The sequence below is a fragment of the Lampris incognitus genome, chromosome 6 (assembly GCF_029633865.1).
Source record: "Lampris incognitus isolate fLamInc1 chromosome 6, fLamInc1.hap2, whole genome shotgun sequence".
Classification (NCBI taxonomy): Eukaryota; Metazoa; Chordata; class Actinopteri; order Lampriformes; family Lampridae; genus Lampris; species Lampris incognitus.
The window spans coordinates 47,340,238-47,364,578 of NC_079216.1; positions in this window are offsets into that span (position 1 = coordinate 47,340,238).

The window sequence follows — 24,341 nt, forward strand, 5'->3', positions numbered from 1 at the left end:
GGTTTGGCGGTGGGTCAGTGATGGTCTGGGGAGGCATATCCTTGGAGGGCCGCACAGACCTCTACGTGCTAGCCAGAGGTACCATGACTGCCATTAGGTACCGGGATGAGTTCCTCAGACCCATTGTCAGACCATATGCTGGTGCAGTGGGCCCTGGGTTCCTGCTCATGCATGACAATGCTCGTCCTCATGTGGCCAGAGTGTGTCAGCAGTTCCTGTATGTCGAGGGCATTGATGCTATGGACTGGCCTGCACGTTCCCCAGACCTGAATCCAATCGAGCACCTCTGGGACATCATGTCTCGTACCATCCGCCAACGCGATGTCGCACCACAGACTGTCCAGGAGTTGACCGATGCCCTGATCCAGGTCTGGGAGGAGATCCCTCAGGAGACCATCCGTCGTCTCATCAGGAGCATGCCCAGACGTTGTAGGGAGTGCATACAGGCAGGTGGAGGCCACACACACTACTGAGCCTCATTTTGAATCGTCTTGAAGAATTTCCACAGAAGTTGGATCAGCCTATGTTCTCATTTTCCACTTTGATTTTGAGTATGATTCTGAATCCAGACCTTAATGGGCTAATGATTTTGATTTCCATTGATCATTCTTAGGTTATTTTGCTCTAAACACATTCCTCTGTCTAATAAATAAAGATTTTCAGCTGAAATATTTCATTCATCGAGGTCTATATTGTGTTTTTAGGTGTTCCCTTTATTTTTTTGAGCAGTATATATGTAGGCATACAAAAGAGGTCCAGGAAGAAACGCAGCACAAAATAACAAGGGAAAAAAAAACGTTTCATTATTGGTAGTATGGTTTTACATTATATATTGCTTGCATGCAACCACAGTCACCACATATAGCATCTATCTAAAGAAATCAGGTCTTTCAAGCATGTATTCAGTCTGTCTTATTATTCATGTGATAAAATGAAATTTTCTGTCAGTAGACAGAAGCACTGCCCTTTTTTGGAGCACGGCTTCACTTGTTTCAAGTTCAACTTTATTTTCATGTGTTGAATGAAATAAAATTCTTGTGCTCTGGCTCTCTCTACCTTAACAAAAAGGGCACAAGGACAAAGGACACCATCCGATAACACGACAATGTAAGGCATGTATGGATCCATCAGATGTTCAGCAACTTCACTGCCTTTGGAAAGAAACGTTTACTGAGATGGGTGGTGTTTAACTTGATGCTCCAGTAACATTTTTTTAGATGGAAGAAGTGAGAACAGAACACAGGTATGGTGGCGTGTGTCCTTGATGGTGTTTTGGGCTTTCCTTTTGCAGCAAATGGTGTAAATATTATGAATTTGTGGTAGTTCCATGCCAATGAGTTTTGCTGCTGTCTTTACAGTCCTTTAAAGCAGACTGCAGTCCTGAGCAGTCAGGTTGCCGAACCCCACTGTGATACAGCCTCTCAAGACTCTCAATTGGACTGTGATACAAGTTCATAAGATCATACCAAAACTCTTGAGATGCCTCAGAAAATTGTCTCTTCTGTGCCCTCGTCAGAATGCAATTGGTGTTGAGATACTATGTGAGTGTGTCTGTGATGTGTAAACCGAGAAATCTAAAACTGTCCACAATTTCAACAGGTGACCCAGTGATGGAAATAGGAATGTGATTTCCTCTGATCTTTCTAATGTCAACAATGATTTTTTTTTTGTCTTGTCATTTAGAGAGAGGTTGTTATCATGACACCATATGGTTAAATCTTCCACTTCCCTACTATAGGCCCTCTCATCACTGTCACTTATTAGTCCAATCACTTGAGTGTCATCTGCAAATTTAATGATGCTGTTGTTGTCATATTTGGTAACAGAGTCATGTGTAAAAAGACTTTACAATAAGGGACTGAGACAGCAGCCCTGAGGTATGCTGGTCCTAAGAACTATTGTAGATGAGTATGTTTTACCTATTCTCACAGTCTGGGGCCTGCCTGTCAAGAAATCAAATAGCCAATTACAGATAGATTTTCCCAGACCGAGACCTCTGAGTTTCAACACCAGTTTTGATGGTATAATTGTATTAAAAGCAGAGCTGTAATCAATAAACAATATTCTGATGTAGGTATTTTTCTTTTCAAGGTGTTCTAAAGCAGTATGCTAAGCAAAGTGAGATAGCGTCATCTACAGATCTACTGGAACAGTAGACAAACTGTAATGGGTCAAGGGTAGCAGGAATGTTATATTTTATATATGATATAACCAATCTTTCCAGGAACTTCATAATACCAGAGGTCAAAGCAACAGGTCGGTAATCCCTAAAATAAGAGACAGGTTTTTTTCTTTGATACAGGCACAATGGTGGTTTTCTTAAAACAGAGTGGGTCCACACACAATGACAGGGACAGGTTAAACATGTCAGTAAAAACCTGAGATAGCTGAGTGTAACATGCCTTGAGGACACGGAAAGGGATGCTGTCTGAGCCAGCAGCTTTATGAGCCTTAACCCTTTTCAAGTTTTACTGTCATCAGCTTGTGTCACCTGTAGAATGACTGACTTCATCAGTTGGACACTGTGCTGCTGTCACTGGGTCCAATCTGTGCACTTCAAAGTGCGCATAAAAGTTGTTAAGCTCATCCGGGAGAAAGGCAGAGGTGTTGATAGTCACACTGGGTATAAATGTATACTCAATAATTGCCTGCAGCCCCGTCCACGTGTTGAGTCAAAGCCACTGTAGTCATTTTCCGGTTTGTCCTTATATTGTCTTTTAGTGGTTTTGATGGCTCTTCTTAAGTCATACTTGGATTTTTTGAAGCATTCCTTGTCCCTCGATTTAAAAGCAATATTACACTCCCTCAACCTCAGGCGAATGTTGCTGTTAATCCAGGGCTTCTGGTTGGGGTAGGAGCAAATAGTACATACTGGGATACAGTTGTTATTATTATAATAATAATAATAATAATAACAACAATAATGGATTACACACAAATTTTATATATATATATATATATATATACACACACACACACACACACACATAATCTAACATAGCCAGTGACCGATTCAGTATACCCATCCAAACTTGAGGCTGAATTGACCAGTCTGTTGATTCAAAACATCCCTGAAGTCTGGATTAATCTTCTGAAGTCCAGCACTGTACTGTCCTCACAGTGGGCTCTGCACACTTCACTTTCTGCTTGTAGGCAGGGAGCAAGAGCACTGAGATGTGCTGGGATTTCCCAAAGCAAGGTCATGGGATAGATCTTTAAACTACCTTGACCGTGGAGTAACAGTGGTCAAGAGTCTTATTGTCTCTGGTTCAGCAGGTGACATGTTGATAAAATTTTGGCAGCACAGATTTCAGGTTACAATGGATAAAATCCCTCACCACAATGAAATGGCCTCAGGGTGCAAGTTCTACTGCCTGCTCATGGCTCCATACAATTCATCCAGTGCAGCTGCAGCAGTAGCTTGCAGCGGTATGTAGACAGCAGTTAACAACACGTAGTGGAATTCCCTTGGGAGATAGAATGGTCTGCACCTTATTATTCATTCCAACACTGGCGAACAGGACTGAGAGACTATTTACATGTTAGTGCACCAAGAATTGTTAGTAAAGAAGCATATACCACCTCCCTTTACCTTGCCAGTAATCTTCATGGACCGGTCCATGCAGTGCAGATAAAAACCCTCCAGTTGTTCAGCCCTATCAGGTGTATTAGGGCTCAGCTAAGTCTCTGTAAAGCAGAACACACAACAGTCCTTCGTGTCCCTTTGAGAGCTCGAGCTTATTGTTGAGAGACTGTACATTAGAAATCAGTATGCTGCGAATCAGGGGCCGGGTAGGACACCATCCTAGCCTCACCAGGGAACCAGCTTATTTACTTCGCCTCTGGCAGCACTGTCTGTGGCCATTACTCCATGGTGCTAATTGTTTGTTGTAGGTAATCTCTCTTGGTAAATCCCACGGCTTCCAGCTGTTGGGGACGTCTGATCTTATGACCAGTAGAGTTTGGCGATCATAGGTTGTGCAATTGTGCAAGATGTGTTTTGTGCAACAAAAGCGACATACAACATGAAAACAAACAAAAAAGCAAGAGCAGCTCTTTAGTGAGGCGCCATCTCGTTTCAGTATCATCAAACATGGCAGAATACAGCAGATTGCTTGTTTTGTATTATCAAAACGGCAATGATTCAAGAAAATTAATCCAAAACATTCTTGAAACATGGTGCTTTGCATTGGAAACCAGCAAATTCCTCTCACATTCTTGGAAATTTATTTGTCATTTGTTTTAAAGAAAGAAGATTTTAGATGTAAATCCTAAAGTAAATGTCTTATTGAGATTCAAACTATTTTGCTTTGCTAATTTTCTTTCTCAGTTGTGATTGCATTTTTTTCTTTTTGGGGGGGGTGGTGTGTGTTGTGACCCCATCTCACATAACTGGGGGGGGGGGAGTGGCTCTCATAGTGCCAGGACCCTCACAGGATTGTATTTTGTGATTTCTCCAGATTGCAGATCTATGTTTACAGTGTAATTCTGACTGTTTTCCTCAACAATTCTTACCATTCTCCCTTTTATCCTCCTCCTTTTCCCGATATATTTCACACCCACTAGATCCAAATTTCAAGCAGTACCTGTGTCCAAATGTTCTGTTGCATCAAAGCACTGCATCAGATTGCAGGAAATCGTCTTTCATTTTTTCTGTTTTTCCTTGCTCTCCACTTCATCTCTATCCATTATTTCCACCCTGCACTTTCCCACTATCATTTCCACAGAGGATTATTGCACCTGTCTTTTCATGATAAAATGAATTAAAGCATCAGGCATTGCTTCCCGATGCTTGTGATTCAGGCTGGTATATTACCGTGTTTATATGACACCCTTCCTCCTGTAAACCCTGGTGAGTGGAAAGAGAGGCAGCTAGCCTATAAAACACAGTGCACTCCCTACAGCCAAGTATTTATGGGCATAAAAAAAAAAACAGGCTTTAAATCAGGCCTGAAGAGGGACAGAGGACTGCTGACATTCCATGTTACAGCCACTTGTTTTCTACTTCCTCTGATGAGTTCATTTGGCATCATTGAATGAATTTATGCAATTTTTACTGAACTTGCATGGAAAATGTAATCGGTAGTGTAATTTTTCTGATTGTTTTGATTCTGTTTCTGAAATGAATGTCTTTACTTACTGACTGGTTAGATTAAAAGTACATTTCTTTAGAATTTTCTCTCCCTTTTGGACTCTCATCCTGGAGCCAAAAATTTTGTCAATGTACCTTTAGTTACAAAACAAAGCATCTTTAAGAAAGATGATGCTCTTCAGTTATTGAAACCAGTAACAGGCGTAGAATTCAATAACCACAAGCCAATACTCTCGTCCCACTTTGGTTGACCCAGTGACAAAAAATTCTTTGGAGATATCCATCATGCTATAGACTTATCTCCCCCAGATCACTTCTTCTTGCTGTCACTTTCTCCTTGCCAAGCTGGCTTTTAGTTAAAAAGTGAGGTATAATGTGCTCTGGCCTCAAAGCAGCTTTTTTCCCAATGGTGCATGGAGGGCAACATAAGATTGCTCCTGTTATATTTGTTTTCTGTTCCTAGAGGGGATGCTATCAATCAGGACTGAGGGGAGAAAAATAATGCTATAATAATAATAATAAAAAACAACCCCTGTACAAATGGTTGACTGGAGTGACAGGTGAGTGAATGCTTATAGCGAACAGAAACATGGAAGCAAACCCAGTTATGAAATCACTTGCCCAAGGCTCAGTGGAGTCAGCAATCATCTGTGGGTGAGCATGAAGAGAATTCCTTCTGGTTTGATATTTTTTACAGTCAGTCATCTGACTTTCTGTATGGGCTTGGTGGATGTGGCTCAGATGTACAACCACAATTGCGTTACAATTCCAATCTTCTTCTTAGATCTATAATTATGTTGTTAATCTTTTTTTAACCAACACAAACATTTTACCATAAGAATAGTAACCATATTTTATATTATAGTGAGTGGTGTATATGACTTGACTCTCCGTCAGCTGCCCATGGGACTGAGCTGATTAAATTCAAGCTCCTTTCCTTCTTATCTTATACTGTCATATCTGTTAAGGGCCCAAGGTAGCGAAACACACACTGTGAGATTCTTCTTCACATCCCACAATAGGATTATGAATGGAGACAAGGCATGCCGTTGTCTACTTTCATGCGGCCTGTCAAGGTCATGGCTCTTCTCAGTTTCTGTTTGGCATTCACACAGTCAAATAATTCACCACAAACACTCGGAAAATAGGTGCAAGAAAATGTAAGCTGAGGGAACCAGAGAAAAGGTAATGCCCAAGGCTACCTAATTTTGCATGTCTACAATCACCTATTTTCAGGGTTGTGCCACTTGATTTCTATTAAAAAAAACAAAAAAAAAAACAAGGTCTCTAACATTTTCCCTTATCTTGCATTTGTAAAAGCCTGTCATGCAACCAGTTGCTATATATGAGGTAATATTTTTGTCTAATTGTCGCTACTGAAATCCGTTGTGATAAAACCTGTACTTAAGAGGTGTCCGGGTAGCGTAGCGGTCTATTCTGTTGCCTACCAGCATGGGGATTGCTGGTTCGAATCCCCGTGTTACCTCCTGCTTGGTTGGGCGTCCCTACAGACACAATTGGCCGTGTCTGCAGGTGGGAAGCTGGATGTGGGTATGTGTCCTGGTTGCTGCACTAGCGCCTCCTTTGGTCGGTCAGGGCACCTGTTCAGGGGGGAGGGGGAACTGGGGGGAATAGCGTGATCCTCCCATGCACTACGTCCCCCTAGTGAAACTCCTCACTGTCATGTGAAAAGAAGCGGCTGCCAACTCCACATGTATCGGAGGAGGCATGTGGTAGTCTGCAACCCTTCCCGGATCAGCAGAGGGGGTGGAGCAGCGACCAGGACAGCTCGGAAGAGTGGGGTAATTGGCCATGTACAATTGGGTGAGAAAAAAGGGGGAGGGGAGAATAAAAAAACTGGACTTTACCTTCGGAGTGTAGGATGCTTATCAATATATGCCCACTTGATTTGAATATGCTTGTTATATCAGACAAATTTGGGGACATATTTGGGATTCAACATTACATAGCCTCAGTCTCATAATTTTGCGTACCACCGTATTTCTGTGTTGGACTCAGGAAAAAAAAAAAAAAGAAATGGAAGAATAAGTACCTCAAATAAAGAGAAGAACAGAAAAAATAAAAGAAAAGACCATTTAAGTGCTGCAACAGAGGATTACGTTTATTTTAAAGGATCATTTGGAGTGTAATCCAGTTAACACTGGGGTGTCTCCTCCCTTGGGGAAGTGGGGGCCTGCAGAGCCACAGCAGTTTAAGCAGTCATCATGGCCTCACAGAGCAATGTTCAGTCTCATTACCGCTTAACGGCCTTATTAAAGTCCAGCTCCAAACCTCTTGCATGACATCAAACGTGTTCCATTAAATTGTGACATCTTGTAGAAAGTTGTAGAAGCTATTAAAATGTAATGGTGAGGAAAACGTTGAGCAGAAATGTGGGTGAAACCAAATGAATGTTTTTTTTCTCTTTTTTTTAAGCTTAATTTAGATAATTAGAACAGCCCATGGTGATTGTGAGAAGCTTACCATTGAAGACTTCCCTTGAGGGATAGTCTTATAGTGAATGTGCTTTCTGCATGCTCATTGCCCATAAATATCAAAGTCTCTTGACCCAATCATTTATGGTGTGGTAAAGTTAATGCAGCTTAATTAAAATCCTCTTAGGGATCACAATGGGTGACCTCTGTAATACCCAAACTGGATCATCTCTGGCAAACTTCCCCATTTAAACTCAAGTTGTGTTTGCACTTATACCACAGATTCATTTAGATTCCTTCCAACATATGAACATTCTTCTTCTTCTTTGGGCTTATTCCCTGTTTCTCAGGGGTCACCACAGCAGATTTTATAGTTTCCATTGGTACCCTGTGAGGGCACAACACCAATGGTGGGCGTTGTTAACCCAGGCCTTGACCGATCCGGTATGGAGCCTTGACTGATCTGGTATGGTCTTGTAAAGCCGCATACTGATTTAGCAAAATTTTACATCGGATGCTCTTCCAGACAAGACCACTAACTCTATGAATGGGGCATAGGTAAGGTGCTGGATGCCATCCCAGTATTCATTGACTTGCACCCCTGCCTGTTGCTTTTTCCAACATTTGAAAATAGGAAGGTAAAATATGATCACTATAATTAACTGCCTGTATTCCTCTTAAAGGATTTTCAAAATATTATGTAGAAATACACTATTCAGGCCCTGTGATGGCTGGGCGGCCCGTCCAGGGTGTCTCCCCGCTTGCTGCCCCTGCTGGGATAGGCTCCAGTATCCCCGCGACCCTGAGAGCAGGATAAGCAGTTTGGATAATGGATGGATGGAATAAACTATTCAGTATGCATGTATGTGTATGTGTGTGCATGTTTAATCCTGAGTGAGCTTACTTGTGTAGCTGCCTTTGCATAAAAACTTATGCATAAAAGCACTTGAATACATGCATGTAGTGTCAAAAAAATGTTGCTCCCTCCGAGTCTATGCAGTGTTTATTTCCAGAGATCCATGGATGAATCGTGAGTCTGGTGACAATGAAATAGAAGCTCTACTGTAGTTAGTGCACATTATCTGAAAGCTCCCCCAATTCTGACCTTCTTAGGAGCCCTTTAAACCATATTCACATTGTAGCTTCTCATCAGTGCTGTAGCATGGGAAAAGACGTAGAAAAAATCAGCCATGCGGAATGGCAAAAAGCTCTCACCCTGTCCATCATATGCTTTTTTATGAGATTTCTCTTCAGTATACATCAGAGATAGTATCTGAAACAGGTATAGTGCCCAGAGCCACTTGGACGGTATATAAATGGTAGGCATGACATTTAAATGTCACACGGAGATACTTGCATCACTGCCACACCTTCAGCTATTTTCTTACCAATATGTCTACAATGAGAGAACTCTTACATCCTCTTTCCTCAAAAGCAATCTAGTCTGATCTCATGGGGGTTGAGAAAAGAGCCTAGGTAAGAAGAGTGCTGGACAGGGAGCCCCATCAATGTACACTAGGCAGAGCAGTCAGTGCAGTGTGCCCATTCTCTAACCTGTACCTTCTTCCCTCTAGCCTCTCTACCTCTTCCTCCTGGCAAATGATTTGGAGAGGAATGGATCATGAGGAGCCAAACCCCAGCTATCTGGCAGAGGATCACACAGATGGGCCAGACTGAGCCAGCTGAACCCACAGGCAGCTGGGAGTGATGATGCACAGGATGCTCCCTATCAACAGGATGTACTGTGGCACAAGAGCGTCACAGGCCATCATACCACACAGAGCCACTGAAGGAGGGCCTGTGCAGAGACCAAAGAGGGTGAGTGAGCTGAAAGTAAACAGCGAGATCAAGAGGAAGGGTCTTCAGCTTGGGGTGGAGTGACGAGTTAAAGGTAAAATCAGTAAAATGTTTCTCGATTGACCACCATCAGTGACCAGCAGGACTTCAACAATGTCCGCAACCATTCCCTTGGGCAATGGTGGCCCAAAAGTGACAGCTAATAGCAGTCGTACCTCACAATTTTGAAGTTGCCTAATGTAAAAGTCCCACGGAAATGTCAAGTGAAGAACACTTTACAATCATGTGGGACTGTCTGCTGATTCCCCCATTTTGGACACGGATGGTTGGGGCAATTGAGGAGTGGTTGGACCAGCCCTTGCCAAACTCGCCACACCTATGCATTCTTGTAGACAAATCTGCTCTACCAGCTGGACTCTCAAAGGCACAGTCTGGGTTAACCCTTGCAGGCTTCCTTAATGCAGCCAGGGTTATATTAAGGAACTGGACAAATACAAGCACACTGTGCTATAAGGACTGGATTGAAGTCATGAAGGCTACAGCTTCATACGAGTTGATGATAGCTAAAGTGAGAGATTCTGTGTCTAAATTCACTGAAATGTGGGGTAGCTTTCTCAGATTTATTAGTGGTACAGATCATTAGGTGGCAATATGTAAAAAAGAGCCTTGATGTATATCATATGGGGTGTTGTGTATTGTAGAGGGGGAGTGTTGTGGCCTATCATGCTGTGCTGTTAAGTTTGTTCCTGTTTTTTATTTATTTTATTTTTTTGGTACTGTAATGTTGGTGTTTTGGGGAAAAAATAAAAAATATTAATGACAAAAAAAATATTTGTAAGTTACCATGTTAAAACATTATATACTGATATAGTATATTGATAACTTATCAAATACAGCGCTACATTTAATGAAAATTCTGCTTTCCTATACAACCTTAGCACAAACAGTTCACCATGCATTTGGTTTTGTAAAGTTTTTGTATCAAAAGTGATGCCTATATTTATTCCATTGGAGCGGCATTTATCATGTGAATTTTTGTCAGATGTTTTTTAGATTCTTTAGAGTTATGCAGCAAAGCTGGCTCCTCCATATTGGAAGGTTGAAATGTGCAGTGAGATGAATGTGTGGAGAGTGTAGTTTTGTGGAAGGACACTGGATTCAAAAGGTTGGGGAGCCCTCTCATGGTTTGTTTACCAAAATAAAGATTCGAGGCCAGAATGCAGGTTTTAAAAGCCAAAGATCCCAGCACCTGGCAAAGCTATCATTCTGGAATTGTTATAGATTGACAACTCTTTCCAATCCCCCTGATACATGATGGTCATTTCTGTTATGATAAACTCAAGATTTTAAGACATTTTTTTTTATTCAAAGAAAGAAGAGCTGACAGAGTGCAAAATAATTCCAAAAGAAAGAGGATAGAAGAGTGAACAAGGACACACTGTCATGAATGTGAAGTACAACTGTTATGAACAGAATGCTATGCAATCATTGTCGTAAGTTTGTAAATGGAAGTAGGCATAGTACTGACGGTACGTTTTCAGTTGAGTAGCTAACATTATGTACTAATTACATGAGAAGCACATAAAAACTTTTATGAAATATTGAGCATGTTAAACTTGACAAAACACGTTGCATGCATTTCCCCTCAGAGATGAATAAAGTATTCTGATCTTGATGGTGTTTCTGTGAAATCCTATGAGTCTGGATGGGCAATACGAGAGAGAAGCTAAGAGAGAACAGTGGCAGTGTTGTGGTTAAAAAAAAATGTGTGTGTGTATGTATGTATATATATATATATATATATATATATACACAGTGCATCTGGAAAGTATTCGCATCCCTTCACTTTCCCCACATTTTGTTATGTTACAGCCTTATTCCAAAATGGATTAAATTCTTTTTTTTTCTCATCAATCTACACACAATACCCCATAATGACAAAGTGAAAAAGGTTTTGTAGAAATTTTTGCAAATTTATTAAAAATAAAAAACTGAAATATTGCATGTACGTAAGTATTCACACCCTTTGCTATGACCCTCAAAATTGAGCTCAGGTTCATCCTGTTTCCACTGATCATCCTTGAGATGTTTTTACATCTTGATTGGAGTCCACCTGTAGTAAATTCAATTGATTGCACATGATTTGGAAAGGCACGCACCTGTCTATATAAGGTCCCACTGTTGGCAGTGCATGTCAGAGCAGAAACCAAGCCATGAAGTCAAAGGAATTGTCTGTGGACCTCCGAGACAGGATTGTATCGAGGCACAGATCTGGAGAAGGGTACAAAAAAATGTCTACAGCTTTGAAGGTCCCGAAGAGCACAGTGGTCTCTATCATTTGTAAATGGAAGAAGTTTGGATCCACCAGGACTCTTCCTAGAGCTGGCCGCCCAGCCAAACTGAGCAATCAGGGGAGAAGGGCCTTGGTCAGGGAGGTGACCAAGAACCCGATGGTCACTCTGACAGAGCTCCAGCATTCCTCTGTGGAGATGGGAGAACCTTCCAGAAGGACAACCATCTCTGCAGCACTCCACCAATCAGGCCTTTATGGTAGAGTGGCCAGTCGGAAGCCTCTGCTCAGTACAAGGCACATGGCAGCCTGCTTGGAGTTTGCCAGAAAGCACCTAAAAGACTCTCAGACCATGAGAAACAAGATTCTCTGGTCTGATGAAACCAAGATTGAACTCTTTGGCCTGAACGCCAAACGTCACGTCTGGAGGAAACCAGGCACCTCTCATCACCTTGCTAATACCATCCCTACAGTGAAGCATGGTGGTGGCAGCATCATGCTGTGGGAATGTTTTTCAGCGGCAGGAACTGGGAGACTAGTCAGGATCGAGGGAAAGATTAATGGAGCAAAGTACAGAGAGATCCTTGATGAAAACCTGCTCCAGAGCGCTCAGGACCTCAGACTGGGGCGAAGGTTTACCTTTCAACACGACAACGACCCTAAGCACACAGCCAAGACACTGAAGGAGTGGCTTCGGGACAAGTCTGTGAATGTCCTTGAGTGGCCCAGCCAGAGCCCAGACTTGAACCCCATTGAACATCTCTGGAAAGACCTGAAAATAGCTGTGCAGCGATGCTCTCCATCTAACCTTACAGAGCTCAAGAGGATCTGCAGAGAAGAATGGGAGAAATACCCCAAGTATAGGTGTGCCAAGCTTGTAGCTTCATACCCGAGAAGACTTGAGGCTGTACTCGCTGCCAAGGGTGCCTCAACCAAGTACTGAGTAAAGGGTGTGAATACTTATGTACATGCAATATTTCAGTTTTTTGTTCTTAATAGATTTGCAAAAATTTCTACAAAACCTTTTTCGCTTTTTCATTATGGGGTATTGTATGTAGATTGATGAGGGAAAAAAAAGGAATTTAATCCATTTTGGAATAAGACTGTAACATAACAAAATATGGGGGAAAGTGAAGGGGTGTGAATACTTTCCAGATGCACTATATATATATATATATATTTTTTTTTTTTTTTCCTAAAACGTCAATGGTGTTGTAAGTGCTCAACTAATGAGGAGCAGATGGTGTTGCAAGTGCTCAACTAATGAGGAGCAATATATATATATATATATATTGCCAGTTTTCTTCCCATCCATTCCATTATCCATTAATACTGGAATGGATGGTAAGAAAATTAGCAACCACATTAGAGTGACTGAGTGATCAGTTTGACATGATTGAGTCGCTGAAGTTACGATTGGTTGGTCGAGCGCTGAGAGGCATGAGGGAGAGAGCAAACAGTTAAATCACCCTAAATGACAATCACTCTGACATCACTCGCTGGCAAATTCACAAAATGATTTCCCGGCTTTTGCAACCGCTAAACCTGCACAAATAACATAAAAAGAAACTGTTTATTAACCGTCACTGTCAATATCACCAGACAATATCACCTGACCTCATGGTTCAACAGCAGACTGTAGAGTAAGGCAAAGACAAGTAGTTATTAAGAGGTTCTCATCACAACTTAATTAGGTGGATGTGATGTAAGATATGAATGTTTGACCACATCGCTACAACACAAAACACTTCAAGAGGAAGGAGCAGTTTAATCAGTCCTCCAGGAAACGGATGGTCACTCTGATTTTTTTTGAAAATCTCTACAGCTGAACAAATATTATGCCCTACAGTAATTTTCCGATGAACCTAAAATTAATTATTTGAAATACAATAGCATGTTTTGAGGTTTTCCTATCCAAGATATCTGAAGTAAGGGTGAACTAATTATTTGATCCTTAATCTGTGTCAGTGAGTTGTTTGTGTTGGCTTTTTTTTCTCCTTAAAGCAAACAACATCCATTTTGCAGCTAAGCAATTGGTCCTTCCTACATTAGTAGTAAAATCAGTGACTGTGGCATCTGAAAGAGATGCAGAAGGACCAAACACAGGGACAATGGAAGCCCCTCTGGGACACATTATATACTGTCTAGTTGCCTGCAGCACAGAGCCAGCTCAACATGCAACAAAAGCCCTATCAAGAGCGATTAAAGATTGTGTGCACTGGGACTAAAGACATGAGTCCGCTTCAGGGTTTGTCTTGAATCAACTACCACCACACAAAGATGTCCTGGACCAGCAGGGACTGACACCAAAGGGGAGACCAGTTTTGAGGTGTTGCCTTTGAGGATGCAGATTGTGCTTTGTGTATAAGCAGCAGCATGCCTTTTTGGTGTCAGCCAATGGGTCCAGTTCCCCTAAAGCCTTCAGCCCTTGTTCAGGAAGAAAGTAATCCATCACTGCGGCCAACCAAGATATCATTTAGAATCAGAATCATCTCTATTTGGCCATGTTTGTCTACACATACACAGAATTTATCTCCAGTTTAGTGGCTGTCAATGTACTTACAAATAATAACAACACAACAATCTTCAGGGATGTGACCAAAAATCTGTCAAGTGCGACTAAATATTTTCCATTTTCATTGGTCCCACCTGTGCACCGGAAATGTAGCAGGTGTGTGTGTGTGTGTGTGTGTGTGTGTGTGTGTGTGTGTGTGTGTGTGTGTGTGTGTGTGTGTGTGTGGCATTATTTTTCCCACCTGCATTCTGCAAAAACATCCTACTGCGTCCTACTCTGCCTCTGATTGGCTCTGACCCTGATATTCTTACCCTAACCATCTCACCACTCATGCCTAAATCTAACCAATCTAACCAAGGAAGGCAGCAAGTACTAGCAATTCAGAGACAGAATAGGGAGAGTCTTCACGATGGGCAAAGCAGTTCTTTTCAGTGTACTGAATCATTAGAATCAGTTCATTAAAAAGATTCGTTCACTGACTCGTCCAGTGCTTCACCGGAGCTCCAACTGCGTAGAGTCCCACTCAATGAACTGAAACAAAACAGCTCGCTAACTAGTGAACTGAGAAAGGTCGTTCGTGAAGGATAAACCAGTGAGCTGAGAATTTGGTTAGATAATAAAGATGCCGTATGCAAACTGAAAGCTGCAATAACAAAATCCAACCCTATTATGTACAGCACATATATTTTCACGACATCAAATGATTAAATACAATATTTGGTAGTACTTCCTACTTTGAGATTTCAAGACATAAAAGGGAGGGAGGGGGCGGGCTTGAGCGACTCGGTGACTGTCCGGACACATGTTCACTGTGTAAATTCAGTGACCGAATTATTTAAAATACACCGTTCCCTCCCAGTGAAAGGATCTGAAACACTCAGCCACCCGTTTTTTTTTTTTATGCTGCAGGTTTCACCACGCGTTATACACTTCAAAAGGCGGTGAGATTTTAAAACTGACTAAGTGTTGAACTGTACTCATGTAATGGGGTGCTGCATTTTGTGTGCTGGTTTAGGCCAAAGTGAATGTGTACCCACCTTACAGCTTCTCACCCTTTTCTCTCAAGCTAGCAGACAGAATTGGTAGAATGGTAAACTGGAACAAATTTTAAACTTAAATCAATAAATGCACTCTTTTCTCACACCAGTGGAGTTTCTTCTAAGTGTCCCAAGACAATAAAATAACCATATTCATATGTACAGTATGACATTCCTTCCTAAATTGCTTTACTCTGCTACTGAGACAAAAGGTGAAGGGAGCTTGAGGTTGTGCTTCCAGAATGTAACCCTAATGCGATTACCCCTGAAAACCAGACTTTGAACGTTACATCAAACCCGGACTGCAACCTCACTCAATCTGCTCTTCCAGCAATAAATCAAACATTTCACAACAATTCACTTCACCATGGTATTGCAGTCATCATACATTCTGTTGCACAGTTCGTGTAAAGTTCGTAATTTTCCACTCGTTTAAACCGTCAACAGTGTCTGTTCCGCTGAGGAACGACAGCGCAGCACCATGCCGAACAATAGCCGAAAACCTTGTTTTAAAGACAAACTCCTCCTCAAACCCAGTGCCAAAGTGGACGAAGTCAAGTGGCAGGGAGTACTCACAGGAGAGATGGGAGAAAAGGGAGGGAGAAACATGCAACCTTGCTGAACAGGTTCGCTGATAACGCCGCTCCTACAGCAGCACGTTCCGTTCACCTCAAACATGGCAGCCGTCATCCATTTCCTTGTGTCTCGACAGCCTACCCAAGTCGCACAACTCCGTTTTGCAGCTACTAACCTGTCGGTTACGTTATCACAAGCAAACATCAACTTCTCCACACTCTAAACTTCACCGTCTTCTTTAGTTAGCCGCCATGCTCTTCTTCTTCGCATAGTCACAGAAGTCCCGCCCTCTGGCACCGTTCCTCTCCTTCCAATAGGCCCACAGTTCCTGACAGTCACTAATCGGCCAATGAAGTGCCTACCCGTCCCATGTGGCTCGCCACATGACAAAGCTGCCTGAGTTTTGCAGTAAACCAGGGATTGTTTGTTTGTTTGTTTGTTCGTTTGTTTTTTGTATGTGCAGGAGGTTTTGGTCGGGACACATAGTATCTATAATCCAATTTACATTAATCTTAGTTTGGGTTCCCTAATTATACCAATTCCCATGAAATTAATAACCTTTAGATGAGTAATCAAACAAGACAAAGTTGCAACTCAAAATAGTTATTGTAAAAAAAAAAAAAAGAAAAAAAAAAATAAATAGTGCACTTTCACTATATCAGGCTCAATACAGTTAAAATTCAAAGAAAAATAAAGTGGGTACGTTTTTCAGTATTCCAAAATAAACACACTAAAGTCGGCATCTATCAAACTAATAAAGAGGTCCTCAAAAACCCACCCTCGTTGCAGGCCTGATTTCACGCATCCAACCGATGTGATTTTCACTCTTGTGAGCTAAACGGACAAACGTAGTCACTCAGTTCAGGAGGATGGCAGTTCCAGAATGTAATCGCAGGAAATGGCAGTGCGCGCGAATGGTCCAGGCGTGGGTGAAAACGAGACGAAAGGCTTGCTTCTGGTGACTTGCTCCCACGTGAGAATCCCACCGCGCCATAGGGAGGTTGAGCAAACCCTGGTGGCTCAAACCGCTATCTGGTGTGTCTGGTCCTGTGCAAGTCTTCTTTTAATAGCTGTTTTTGTTCACTGAACTAGCCAACAAGGCTAACGACATTCACAGTGAACTGGAGAATGACGCTGTAATATCTAACCGACTTTCACTTTACATTCACCAGTATCAAACTTATAGTTTACACCTTCTAATAATGTGAGATTAAAAGTGTAAACCACAAGACTGACGTTTGCTACGTTTTCCAACTATCTCCTCCTCACAACCCCTGAATCTACCGCCTCCCCATTTTCTCCCTAACACCCTTTTTTCCCCTATCTTCAACCACTTGCCCCTCCCTTCACTATGACCTTTCCGCCTTACTCCTGATTGGCCTTACGTAGGTAAGTAAAATAAAACATATCTACTGCTACTACCTTCGGCTGTTCCCGTTAGGGGTTGCCACAGCGGATCATCCGTTTCTATCTCTTCCTGTCATTTGCATCTTCCTCTGTCACACCAGCCATCTATAGTCATATATACACTACCGTTCAAAAGTTTGGGATCACCCAAACAATTTCGTGTTTTCCATGAAAAGTCACACTTATTCACCACCATATGTTGTGAAATGAATAGAAAATAGAGTCAAGACATTGACAAGGTTAGAAATAATGATTTGTATTTGAAATAAGATTTTTTTACATCAAACTTTGCTTTCGTCAAAGAATCCTCCATTTGCAGCAATTACAGCATTGCAGACCTTTGGCATTCTAGCTGTTAATTTGTTGAGGTAATCTGGAGAAATTGCACCCCACGCTTCCAGAAGCAGCTCCCACAAGTTGGATTGGTTGGATGGGCACTTCTTTGAGCAGATTGAGTTTCTGGAGCATCACATTTGTGGGGTCAATTAAACGCTCAAAATGGCCAGAAAAAGAGAACTTTCATCTGAAACTCGACAGTCTATTCTTGTTCTTAGAAATGAAGGCTATTCCATGCGAGAAATTGCTAAGAAATTGAAGATTTCCTACACCGGTGTGTACTACTCCCTTCAGAGGACAGCACAAACAGGCTCTAACCAGAGTAGAAAAAGAAGTGGGAGGCCGCGTTGCACAACTGAGCAAGAAGATAAGTACATTAGAGTCTCTAGTTTGAGAAACAGACGCCTCACAGGTCCCCAACTGGCATCTTCATTAAATAGTACCTGTTAGAGCCTGTTTGTGCCGTCCTCTGAAGGTAGTAGTACACACCGGTGTAGGAAATCTTCAATTTCTTAGCAATTTCTCGCATGGAATAGCCTTCATTTCTAAGAACAAGAATAGACTGTCGAGTTTCAGATGAAAGTTCTCTTTTTCTGGCCATTTTGAGCGTTTAATTGACCCCACAAATGTGATGCTCCAGAAACTCAATCTGCTCAAAGAAGTGCCCATCCAACCAATCCAACTTGTGGGAGCTGCTTCTGGAAGCGTGGGGTGCAATTTCTCCAGATTACCTCAACAAATTAACAGCTAGAATGCCAAAGGTCTGCAATGCTGTAATTGCTGCAAATGGAGGATTCTTTGACGAAAGCAAAGTTTGATGTAAAAAAAATCTTATTTCAAATACAAATCATTATTTCTAACCTTGTCAATGTCTTGACTCTATTTTCTATTCATTTCACAACATATGGTGGTGAATAAGTGTGACTTTTCATGGAAAACACAAAATTGTTTGGGTGATCCCAAACTTTTGAACGGTAGTGTACATATTTGAAATAACATTGAACATTTCAACATATTTTAATCATATTTCAATATAGTACAACTGTACCAAAATAATAAAGTTTGAAACCAAAATAATAACTGGGTTACAAAACCAAAATAATAACTGGGTTAGAGTAAATTCGTGTAGGTCTGTAGCACCAGCCTCAAAAACGCTCCAATCAGCACAGTCAAAGCAGACCACAGGCCTGTAATTCCAGCTTTGCCTCATTGGTCCATTTCTTAACAGTTTTTACCACAGGCTTAGCAGATTTTAGTTTCTGCCTGTACGTCGGAAGAAGATGAGCCAGACAGTTATTTGAGTCCCAAAGCTGCATGGGGGACAGAGCAATAAGCGCCCTTTAATCTTCTTCTTCTGCTTTTGGCTGCTCCTGTTAGGGGTCGCTACAGCGGATCATCCGTTTCCATCTCTTCTTGTCCTTTGCATCTTCTTCTGTCATGCCAACCACCTGCATATCCTCCCTCATTACATCCATAAGCCTCCTCGTTGGCCTTCCTCTTTTCCTGTTGCCTGGCAGCTCCATATTCAGCATCCTTCTCCCAATATACCCAGCATCTCTCCTCCATACATGTCCAAACCATCTCAATTTTGCCTCTCTTGCTTTGTCGCCAACGTGAGCTGTCCTTCTCATTCCTAATTCTGTCCATCTTCATCACTCCCAACAAAAATCTTAGCATCTTCAACTCTGCCACCTCCAGCTCCACCTTCTGTCTTTTTGTCGGTGCCACTATCTCCAAACCATACAACATAGCTGGTCTCACTGCCATCTTGTAAACCTTCCCTTTCACTCTGGCTGGTACCCTTCTTAGTCCATGGGCCAGAGCCCAAAATTTCCTATTTCGGTACACTCAAGGTGGCAAAACTTACGTATAATTTTTGAAAGGATCCATGTCTGTAGATGATATTTTGGTATGATAACCATTCCTGAGTGGCAGCTGTATCACAGTTATCAGCTCATGAAGTTAACCACCCCCTAAAGTAAATTGCATTTTAGACACTGGTGCATATCCTGGTTTAGCCTCATGGTCAGGACATTTTTCAATGTTCTATAATATTGTCTTTGGTATCATTGTAAAGGGGACCTTCTTAGCTTTCATTCAAGCCCTGTTGTGGATATTTCTCACAAATATAGAGGTCACTTGAGCTCTTCAACCCGTCAATAACACACATCTTTCTGCAATGTTCGCCTAAACTATATACTTTCTTTTAGCCCTGTGGCATCTAGGAATATCAGGGACACAAAACACAAAAACTGGAAAACTCACAGGACTGTAAAGATTCAGGAAATGTATAATATACCCATACTATTTCATTGTGTGAGGTGACTGTGAACCATAAATTAGAAGGGCATTATTACTAAGAAACTAACTAGACCAAAGCCAGTTAGTCCATGGGTCAGCCCAGATATCGATATCACCCAAGGTGACACAACTTCACTGGTGCCATTTTATTTGGTACACTAACAGAAGTAAAATAATACATGATAACCTTTCCAAATGAGCAGCTATTTCATTTTTCTTTCAGGAAACCTGTTTCTGTGCCTCTCACGATTGTGTATTTGCCCAGATTTTTACAAATATAGCATTTCAACACCCCTGGTACTGATTAGCCTAGCTTAAACTCTGGGACAGTTCTTAGTTGGCCAACAACCAAGGATAACCAGTACTGTGTACTTCCATTCATTGTGCTAAGCTAGGCTAACGTGCAGCCAGATAGCTTTCTACTAAACACATATAGAGGAAACTGGTATCTATCTTCTTGTCTCACTCTGGAGAAGATTGTAAGCTAATTTCCCATAATGTTAGCATGTTCTTTTAATGTATATGTTAATATGATTAGTTAAAGTGGCTACGAGGAACTTTCATCTTGTGTTGATTTTAGCGGCCTCATGTGGACAAAATACAGCTGTTGCATAGCAACTAGGTAATGTATCTATTTGTGGCTATGTAAGATAAATAATGGTAATATGACGCTGGTGAAGCAAAGTAAACTGTTTTAGTAGTGTTCATACACCTAAGTTACATGTATTTGTTTGTATGTGGCAGGTGAAAACTGACTGAATATGGCCACTGGTGAACAAGCAAGTTTTTACCCAATACCAAAGCGCCCACGGGTGGAGTGCATTATCCACTGTTCTGATGATACAGATAAGCTGGTTTCACTACAAAGTGTCGACTCATGGAGAACTCTGCTCAGGGCAGCTCAGATACGAAATCATGCACCAGTTTTGAAACTGGCAAAAGACATTCCTGAGGGACAGATTCCAGCAATCTACTACCACAGAAAGTGTCGCAGTATCTTCACTATGAAGCAAATTCTTGATGGCCTTCTTGCAAAAGAAAAGAAAAGTTGTGTCTCTGCTGAAGAGAAACAATCTAAGAGAGTAGCTCAACATGCTCCAAGTACATCTAGGACTTATGATGCAGAGTGCATATTTTGTCAGAAAAACAGCAAATATTCCAAGAGACAGAATACGAGAGAAGTACTGGTGCAGTGTCGAGAACTGCGAGCTGATGCAAAGATCAGGAGTGCAGCCACAAAGAAAAGGGACAGCAGAATCCTTGCCATTGTGAGTAGAGACCTTGTAGCAGCTGAAGGGCACTACCACAGGTCATGCTATAGACTTTACACCAAAGAAGAGGTTTCCAAAGGAGAGGTTGCCAGCAATGAAGATGATGATGCTGCAGCCCAGTATGAAGCTGCTGTGAATAAGGCATACAATGAGCTGTTCCTCTTCACCAGGATGGAGCTTTTTGGCAATCCTCAAGTGATGACAATGACTGATCTCTCTTCTAGACTGGTAGCTTCAATGAACTCCCAAGGCATTGCCCAAGTCAAGGAATCAACCAAGAAGCACATAAGGCGAAACCTGGAGAGTGAGTTTGCTGGAGCCTTACAGATATTCCCTGATGATAAAGGAAAATTCCTCCTCTATCCCGATAACTTGTCCATGAGGGAACTTGCCAAAGAAAATCAGTCTCTCAAAAGGGAGCTGCAGACCCTGAAAAGTGTCAGTGCACAAGATGTTATAGCCAAAGCAGCCATCAAATTGAGAGCAGACATTAAAAGTCAAGATGTTCCTCAAACCTGGCCGCCTGAAGTCAAACCAGAAGCAGAATGTCCTACCATTCCAGAGTCGCTCATTATCTTCCTGTACTCTCTACTCACAGGCTCAAATGATCCTGATCATGCATCCCAGAGAGTGCAGTGCCTTCTGCAGTCATTTGGCCATGACATAGTATATGCAGTGACATGTGGAAATACCAAGCCTTCCAAGCACATTGTTCTGCCATTCAGTGTCAAATCGTTGACAGGAAATGTAGAGTTGCTAAACATCCTCAACCGACTTGGTCACAGTGTGTCCTATTCACAGATGGAAGAGATCAACACTGCCCTGTGTCTCCAGAAACTCTCATCATCAGGGAGTGGCATTGCCCTTCCAGCTAACATCCATCCTGGCATATTCACAACTTTAGCCTGGGACAATATCGACCGTCTTGAAGAAACTGTCAGTGGTGAGGGAACATCTCACAGAGTCAATGGGATTGCTGTGCAAGCAAAGCCAGTCAACCCACTTCCTGTCCAACCCATGCCCACTGTTCCCAAAACAAAGAAGAGAAGCATTGATGGACCCCCACCAATGTTACCAACTTACAATGCTGGACAACGGGTAGGGCCACCACAAAGCAAAAAGTCAGATGCCGATACTGCAGCCAATACTAAGCTTGCCAGAGAGAAAAACCTTCTTTGGGTCCTAGCACGCATGTCACAACAAGAAGAACAGTCAGTCAGCAGCTGGACAGGCTTCAACATCCTGACTCGAGGAGAGATGACGGTCATCTCCGACAATATAGGCTATCTGCCTACCATCAATGCTCCAGCGACACAAATGTCTACTGTCAACGAGGTGCTTAACCAGTCACTGAGCATCATGCAGTGCTTAGGCCTGAGGAAGATTGTCTGTGTCTTTGACCAAGCCCTGTATGCAAAGGCTGTTGAGATCACATGGAAACACCATGACAAGTTCCATGATATCATCGTTAGGCTTGGGGTATTCCACACCATCTGCACACTGCTGGCAATAATAGGAAAGCGTTTCCAAGATGCTGGACTCAAAGACCTCTGCATTGAGTCTGGCATGATTGCAGAAGGCTCAATTGCTGGTGTTATGGATGGCCGCAAGTACAACAGGGCAGTGCGACTACACAAGCTCCTGTATGAGGCTCTCATGCGACTGACCTTGAATGGTTTCCTGTCCTGGTTGGAAGAAACTCACAGGAATGACATGGTTCACCTGAATGAGACACTGAAGACCATTGACAGCCTTGAGAAAGAAGTCTCACAACATGCTTTGAAGGAGGTCCTCGAGAACAGCTCTTGTACACGCATCATGGATCTATTTGAAGTCTACCGTGAGTTCCTTAGAGGTGGAAACGGCAGCCTCTCGAACTTCTGGATGTCCTATTTGGACATGGTTGAAATCTTGTTGGGGCTCATCCGAGCATCCAGAGAGGGAGACTGGATGCTACACTTGGCTAGCATTCGAGCAATGATCCCATGGTGCTTTGCTTATGACAGGATGAATTATGCACGCTACCTCCCATACTACTACGCCCAGATGTCTGAGCTGCCCATCACACACCCAGATGTGTACACAGAATTCATGGAAGGAGGCTTCTCAGTCCAACTGGGCTCCACCAATCCCTTTGGCCGAATCCCTGTTGACCAAGCTATAGAAGAAACGGTGAACAAAGACACCCAAACAGCTGGAGGGACAAAGGGATTCAGCTTGAAGCCAGGAGCTGTGACCAAATATTATCTCACAGCTGAGTATAGAAGCATGTACCTCAGACAGCTGAGAGACCTGACAGGTCAAGGCAGGTGCAAATGGTCTCATCCAGATCTACAGAGTCCAAGGATCAAGAGAGATGAAGCAGATGTCCAGTCTCTCATGGACCTTATGGAGAATAACTGGCTCAATCCTATGTCCCCTGATGAGGTTAGATGCAGATCCACCACCTGTGAAATTCCACGACAAGATGACCAAGCAAAGTCTGAAAACATTCTCCAATGTCAGCACAAAACAAGCTCATGGAAAAAAGCACAGGATGTGGTTCTGAAGGCAGATAGAAACCTTTTCAGTCACATGATCCTGGTGGCTGAAAGCAGGAAGGTGAATCTGAAGGATGTCCTTGCCTACCCATTGGGCCCACTACCATGGGCACTGGCAAATGCTGATGGGTCCTTACGAAAAACAAACAAGGCTGCACTTGCCAGAGAGCTTGAAAAGAATGTATCTCCTGCAGAAGACATCCCAATCCCATCTACTTCCATCATTGATGGGATGAGCCTGGTCCAAAAAATGAATGGCAACAACAAAACCTTTGCACAGGTGGCAGAGTCAGCCTTGACCCAGGTCCTCCATGAGGGAGCACAGAGTGGGAGGATTGATGTTGTTTTTGATGTCTATCACCAGACTTCGATCAAAGATGCTGAACGACTGAACCGGGGTGGAGACATCACTCTCCAGTACAAGAATCTTGCAGGGGGACACCACGTCCAGCAGTGGAGAAAATGTCTGTGCAGTTCCTCCAACAAGACCAGTCTCATCAAGTTTCTGGTGGAAGAGTAGAAACTCCCACGATACAGAGCTATGCTGCATGGCAAGGTGTTGTACATGACCTGCGAGGAAACCTGCTACAAGTTGAGAGAAGATGGGTGTGAGGAAGCAGCAGAACTGCACTCCACACATGAAGAAGCTGACACCCGTCTGCTCCTGCATGCATTGCATGCAGCAAATGCGGGCTCAAAGTCAGTTATCATCACAGCTGAGGACACTGATGTCATGGTGCTTTG